This window comes from Fragaria vesca, linkage group LG5, assembly GCF_000184155.1.
Source record: "Fragaria vesca subsp. vesca linkage group LG5, FraVesHawaii_1.0, whole genome shotgun sequence".
Lineage (NCBI taxonomy): Eukaryota > Viridiplantae > Streptophyta > Magnoliopsida > Rosales > Rosaceae > Fragaria > Fragaria vesca.
Window position 1 is genome coordinate 607117 of NC_020495.1, and position 6842 is coordinate 613958.

Below are 6842 nucleotides of genomic sequence, written 5' to 3' on the forward strand. Positions count from 1 at the left end.
GACCCGCCAAGGGGTTGCCTAGGGCCGCCATGGGGCCGCCTTGACCCGCCTTGGACCGTTTTGCCCCCCTTGGATTGCCTTAACCCGCCATGGACCGCCTTAACCCGCCTTGGACTGCTTTGACCCACCTTTCACCGCCTAGGGCCGCCTTGACCCTTCTAGACCCGCCTTGGGCCACAAAGACTCATCAAGGGGCTGCCTTTACACGCCTAGGCCCGCCTTGACCCGTCTAGGGCCATCTTAAGCCGTCTAGGACCACCTTAACCCGCCTTGGACCGCCATGACCCGCCTTAACCCGCCTTAACCCGCCTTGGACCGCCATGGGGACGCCTTGACCTGCCTTGGATCGCTTTGGCCCACCTTGGACCGCCTTAGTCCGCCATGACCTGCCTTGGACTACCTTGGCCAACCTTGATCCGCCTTGACCCTTCTTGAGCCGCCTTGACCCGCCTAGACCTGCCTAGGGCCACCAAGAAGCCGCCATGACTCGCCATGACCCGTCGAGGCCCGTCAAGGGGCAGCCTTTACATGCCTTGACCCTCCTACGGCCACCTTGACCCACTTTGGGCCGCCTTGACCAGCTTTGGCCAGCCTTGACTCGCCATGGGCCGCCTTGACCCCCCTTGGACTGCCTTGGGCCGCCTTGGGCTGCCTAGACCCTCCTAGACCCGCCAAGGGCTGCCTAGGGCCTCCATGGGGTCGCCTTGTCCCGCCATAGATTGCCTTGACCCGCTATGAACCCCCTTGGGCCGCTTTGACCCGCCTTGGGCCACCTTGACCCGCCTTGACCCTCCTAGACCCACCTAGGGCCACCAAGAAGCCGCCATGACTCACCAAGGGGTCGTCGTTACGCTTAGACCCGACTAGGGCCGCCTTAACCCGTCTTGGCCTGCCTTGATCTTCCTCCGCCCTGCCAGGCAACCTAGGGCAGCCAAGGGGGCGCCATGACCCACCTAGGGCTGCCACGGGCCTGTCTTTACACGCCTTGACATCCTAGGCTCGTCTAGGGCCACCTTGACCCGTCTAGGGAAGCAAAGTGGCCGCCTGGACCTGCCTAGGGCCGCCTTGACACGCCAAAGGCCGCCAAGGGGACATCATGACCCGTCGAGGGGCTTGTTTTACACGCCTAGGGTTGTTTTGACCTCTTTAGGGCCACCTTGACCCGTCTAGCTAGGGCCGCCTTTGACCCACTTTGGGCCGTCTTAACCCGCTTTGGCCCGCCTTAACTCTCCATGGGCAACCTTGACCCGCCTTGGACTACCTTGGGCCGCTTTGACCCGCCTTGGGCCGCCTAGACCCTCCTAGACCCGTCTAGGACTGCCTTGGACCGCCTTGATCCGCCTTGACCCGCCTAGACCCTCCTAGGTCCACCAAAAAGCCGCCATGACTCGCCATGACTCGTCAAGGCCCGTCAAGGGGCTGCCTTTACACGCCTTGACCGTCCAAGGCCCGCCTAGGGCCACCTTGACCCGTCTAAGGCCATTTTAAGCCGCCGAGGGCCACCTTAACCCGCCTTGGACCGCTTTAACCCGCCTTGGACCGCCATGACCTGCCTAGGACCGCCATGGGGCCACCTTGACCCGCCTTGGACTGCCTTACTCTGCCATGACCCGCCTTGGATCGCCTTGGCCAGCCTTGATCTGCCTTGACACGCCTAGACCCGCCTAGGGCCACAAGAAGCCGCCATGACTCGCCATGACCCGCCGAGGCCTGTCAAGGGGCTACCTTTACATGCCTTGACCCTCCTAGGGCCACTTTGACCCGTCTAGGGCCGACAAGGGCCACCTTAACCCGCCTTGGACCGCCTTGACCCACCTTGAACCGCCTAAGGCCGCCTTGACCTTCCTAGACCCGCCTAGGGCCACTAAGAAGCCGCCATGACTCGCCAAGGGGTCACCATGTCCCTCATAGGCCCGTCTAGGGCCGCCTTGACCCTCCTCGTCCCTACCAAGCAACCTAGGGCAGCCAAAGGGGTGCCATGACCCACCTAGGGCCACCACAGGTCTGCCTTTACACGCCTTGACCCTCCTAGGCCCACCTAGGGCTACCTTGACCTGTCTAGGGATAACAAGAGGCCGCCTTGACCTGCCTAGGGCCACCACGAGGACGTCATGACCTGCCGAGGGGCTGTCTTTACACACCTAGGGTTGTTTTGACCTCCCTAGGGCCCACCATGACCCGCCTATGGCCGCCAAGGGGTTTCCTAGGGCCGCAATGGGGCTGCCTCGGGCCGCCATAGGGCTGTCTTGACCCGTCTAGGTCCGCCTTAACCCGTCTTGGGCCGCCTTGACCCGCCATGACCCGTTTTGGCCCACCTTGACTAGCCATGGCCAGCCTTGGAATGTCTTGACCCGCTTTGGACCGCCTTAACCCTTTTTGGCTCGCCTTGATCGGCCTTGACCGGCCTTGGGCCGCCTTGCCCGGCCTTGGGCCGCCTTGACCCTTCTAGAGCTATCATGGGGCCGCCTTGACCCGTCTTGTCCCACCTTGGCATGCCTTGACTCGCTTTGGACCCGCCTTGGGACGCCTTGACCTGCTTTGGACCCGCCTTGGGCTTCCTTGACCTACTTTGGACCCGCCTTGACCCGCTATGAACCGCCTTGGGCCGTTTTGACCCGCATTTGGCCGCCTTGACTTGCCTTGGGCCGCCTTGACCTGCCTTGACCCTCCTAGACCTGTCTAAGGCCACCAAGAAGCCGCCATGACTCGCCAAGAGGTCGCCATGACCCTCCTAGGTCCGTCCAAGGCCGCATTAACTCGCCTTGGCCCGCCTTAGGCTGCTTTCACCCGTCTTGGGCCACCTTGACGCTCCTCGGCCCTGCCAGGCAACCTAAGGCAGCTAAGGGGGCGCCATGACCCACCTAGGGGAGCCACGGGGCTGCTTTACACGCCTTGACCCTCCTAGGCTCGCCTAAGCTACCTTGACCCGTCTAGGGACGCCAAAAGACAGCCTTGACCTGCCTAAGGCCGCCTAGACAAGCTAAGGGCGTCAAGGGGACGTCATGACCCACCGAGGGGCTGTCTTTACACGCCTAGGGTTGTTTTGACCTCCCTAGGGCCCGCCATGACCAACCTATGGTCGCCAATGGGCTGTCTGGGGCCACCATGGGGCCACCTTGACCCGTCTAGGGCCGCTCTAACCCGTCTTGACCCGCCTTGGAATGCCTTGACCCGCTTTGGGCTGCCTTGACCCGACTTGACCCGCCTTGGGCCGCCATGACCCGTTTTGGCCCGCCTTGACCCGTCTTGGGCCGCCTTGACCCTCTTAGACCCGCCAAGGGGATGCCTGGGGCCACCTTGGACTGCCTTGGCCCGCCATGACCCGCTTTTGACCCTTCTTGGGCTGCCTTGACCCGCTTTTGACCCACCTTGGGCCGCCTTGAACCGCCTTGGGCCGCCTTAACCCTCCTAGACCAACGTAGGGCCACCAAGAAGCCGCCATGACTCGCCATAACCCGTCGAGGCCCGTCAAGGGGCTGCCTTTACACGCCTTGACCCTCCTAGGCCCGCCTAGGGCCACCTTGACCCATCTAGGGCCGCCAAGGGCCACTTGAACCTGCCTTGGCCCGTCTTAGGTTGTCTTAACCCGTCTTGGCCCGCCTTGACCCTCCTCGGCCATTCTAGGACCACCTATGACAGCCAAGGGGGAGCCATGACCCACCTAGAGCCACCAAGGGGCTGCCTTTACACGCCTTGACATGCCTAGGGCCGCTAGGGGGACGTCTTGACTCACCAAGGGGCTGCCTTTACACGCCTAGGTCTGTTTTGACCTCCCTATGGCCGCCTTAACTCATCTAGGGCCGCGTTGATCCGCCTTGGCCTGCCTTGTTCGTCCTTGACCCGCCTTAACCTGGCTAGGGCCACCAAGAGGCTGCCTTGACCCGTTTAGGGCCGCCTTGACCCGCCTTCGCCCGTATTGTTCCGCCTTGACCCTCCTAGTGTCGCTTTGGCCCGCCTAGGGCCGCCTTGACCCTTCTAGACCCATCAACGGCCTCCTTGACCCTCCTAGGGCCACCAAGGGGGTGACTTAACCCGCCGAGGGTCGCCAAGGGGCCGCTTTGACCTACCAAGGGACCGCCTTGACCCTCTTAGACCCGCGGAGGGACCATTTAGACCCTCTTAGGGGCCACCTAGACCCACTAAAGGGATGCCGAGACGCGTCTAGGACCATCAAAGGGCTACCGAGAAAAACTTAAAGCCGCCAATGGGCGCCATGACCCTTCGAGGGCCGCTTTAACCTGCCAAATGACCGTCTTGACCCTCATAGACCAGCGTAAGGACCTCCTAGACTTGTTTGAGGGCTGCCTAGACCCACTAAGGGGCTGCCAAGACACATCTAGGGCCGCCAAGGGATGCTAAGACAAACTTAGAGCCGCCAAGGGGGGCGCCTTGACCCGCTGAGGGTCCCTAAGGGGACGATTTACCAAACAAAGTTGTTGTGAGTCATTTAGGCTCGATCGCGAGTTAAATGATAAAAGCCACGAGCTTTTGATGCTATAACGGTTCAATTTATGTTAGGTGAAGTGTATAAGCTCATATGAATGGAAAAAAACCAGACGTTCAGAAAAAGTGAAATTTCTTAAAAAATTGTGTGCTATAACAAAGGGGTTTTGGCTGAAATTTGGTGAAACTTGAAAAGATGGGTAACACATACATAAGCTTTTTCAAAATCTAGGTTCTCGAGGTCAGTATGAGAAGAATTGAAAACTCCATAAGCATGACGATCCACTTAGTTCCACTGAAAGTAACAGTTCCAACACTTTACCAAAAAAGTTGTTGTGAGTCATTTAGGCTCTATTGCGAGTAAAATGATAAAGACCACAAGCTTTTGATGCTATAATGGTTCAATTGATATTAGGTGATGTGTATAAGCACACAGGAATGAAAAAAAAAACCAAACGTTTAGAAAAAGTGAAATTTCTCAAAAACTCGTGTGCTAACAAGTGGTTTTGGCCGAAATTTGGTGAAATTTGAAAAGATGGGTAACACGTAAGCTTTTTCAAAATTTAGGTTCCCGATGTCAGTATGAGAAGAATTGAAGACTCCGCGAGCATGGCAATTCACTTTGTTCCACTGAAAGTAACAGTTCCAACACATTTACCAAACAAAGTTGCCGTGAGTCATTTAGGCTCGATTGTAAGTAAAATGATAAATGCCACGAGCTTTTGATATTGTAATGGTTCAATTGATGTTAGGTGATACGCATAAGCACACATGAATGGAAAAAAACCATACGTTCATAAAAAGTGAAATTTCTCAAAAACACGTGTGCTATAATCAGGGGTTTTGGCTAAAATTTGGTTAAACTTGAAAAATAGGTAACACGTAGGCTTTTTCAAAATTTAGGTTCCCAAGGTCAATATGAGAAGAATTGAGGACTCTAAAATCATGACAATTCACTTTTTTCCACTGAATTTTCCACTGAAAGTAACAGTTCCAACACCTTTACCAATCAAAAACAAAGTTGTTGTGAGTCATTTAGGCTCGATTGGGAGTAAAATGATAAAAGGCATGAGCTTTTGATGCTATAATGGTTAAATTGATGTTAAATGATGTATATAAGCACACATGAATGAAAAATAAGCAGTAGAGCCGCCAAAGGGGCGACTTGACTCGCCGAGTATCGCCAAGGGGCCGCTTTGACTTACCAAGGGACCGCCTTGACCCTCTTAGACCCGCGGAGGGACCATCTAGATCCACTTAGGGGCCGCCTAGACCCGCTAAGGGGTTGTCGAGACACGTCTAGGGCTATCAAGGGCTACCGAGAAAAACTTAAAGCCGCCAATGGGTGCCATGACGCTCCGAGGGCCGCTAAGGGGTCGCTTTAATCTGCCAAATGACCGCCTTGACCCTCCTAGACCCGCGTAGGGACCTCCTAGACCCGCTTGAGGGCTGCCTAGACCCACTAAGGGGCTGCCGAGACACGTCTAGGGCCGCCAAGGGATGCTGAGACAAACTTAGAGCCGCCAAGGGGGGCGCCTTGACCCGCTGAGGGTCGCTAAGGGGCCGATTTACCAAACAAAGTTGTCGTGAGTCATTTAGTCTTGATTGCGAGTTAAATGATGAAAGCCACGAGCTTTTGATGCTATAATGGTTCAATTTATGTTAGGTGAAGTGTATAAGCTCAGATGAATGGAAAAAAACCAGACGTTCAGAAAAAGTGAAATTTCTTAAAAACTCGTGTGCTATAACAAGGGGTTTTGGCTGAAATTTGGTGAAACTTGAAAAGATGGGTAACACGTAAAGTTTTTCAAAATCTAGGTTCTCAAGGTCAGTATGAGAAGAATTGAAAACTCCATAAGCATGACCATTCACTTAGTTCCACTAAAACTAACAGTTCCAACACATTTACCAAAAAAGTTGTCGTGAGTCATTTAGGCTCGATTGCGAGTAAAATGATAAAGATCACGAGTTTTTGATGCTATAATGGTTCAATTGATATTAGGTGATGTGTTTAAGCACACAGGAATGGAAAAAAACCAGATGTTCAGAAAAAGTGAAATTTCTCAAAAACTCGTGTGCTATAACAAGTGGTTTCGGCCGAAATTTGGTGAAATTTGAAAAGATGGGTAACACGTAAGCTTTTTCAAAATTTAGGTTCCCCAGGTCAGTATGAGAAGAATTGAAGACTCTACAAGCATGGCGATTCACTTTGTTCCACTGAAGTTCTACTGAAAATAACAGTTCCAACACCTTTACCAAACAAAGTTGTCGTGAGTCGTTTAGGCTCGATTGCGAGTAAAATGATAAAGGCCAAGAGCTTTTGATGCTATAATGGTTCAATTGATGTTAGGTGATGTGTATAAGCACACATAAATAGGAAAAAAAAACAAAGGGTTTTA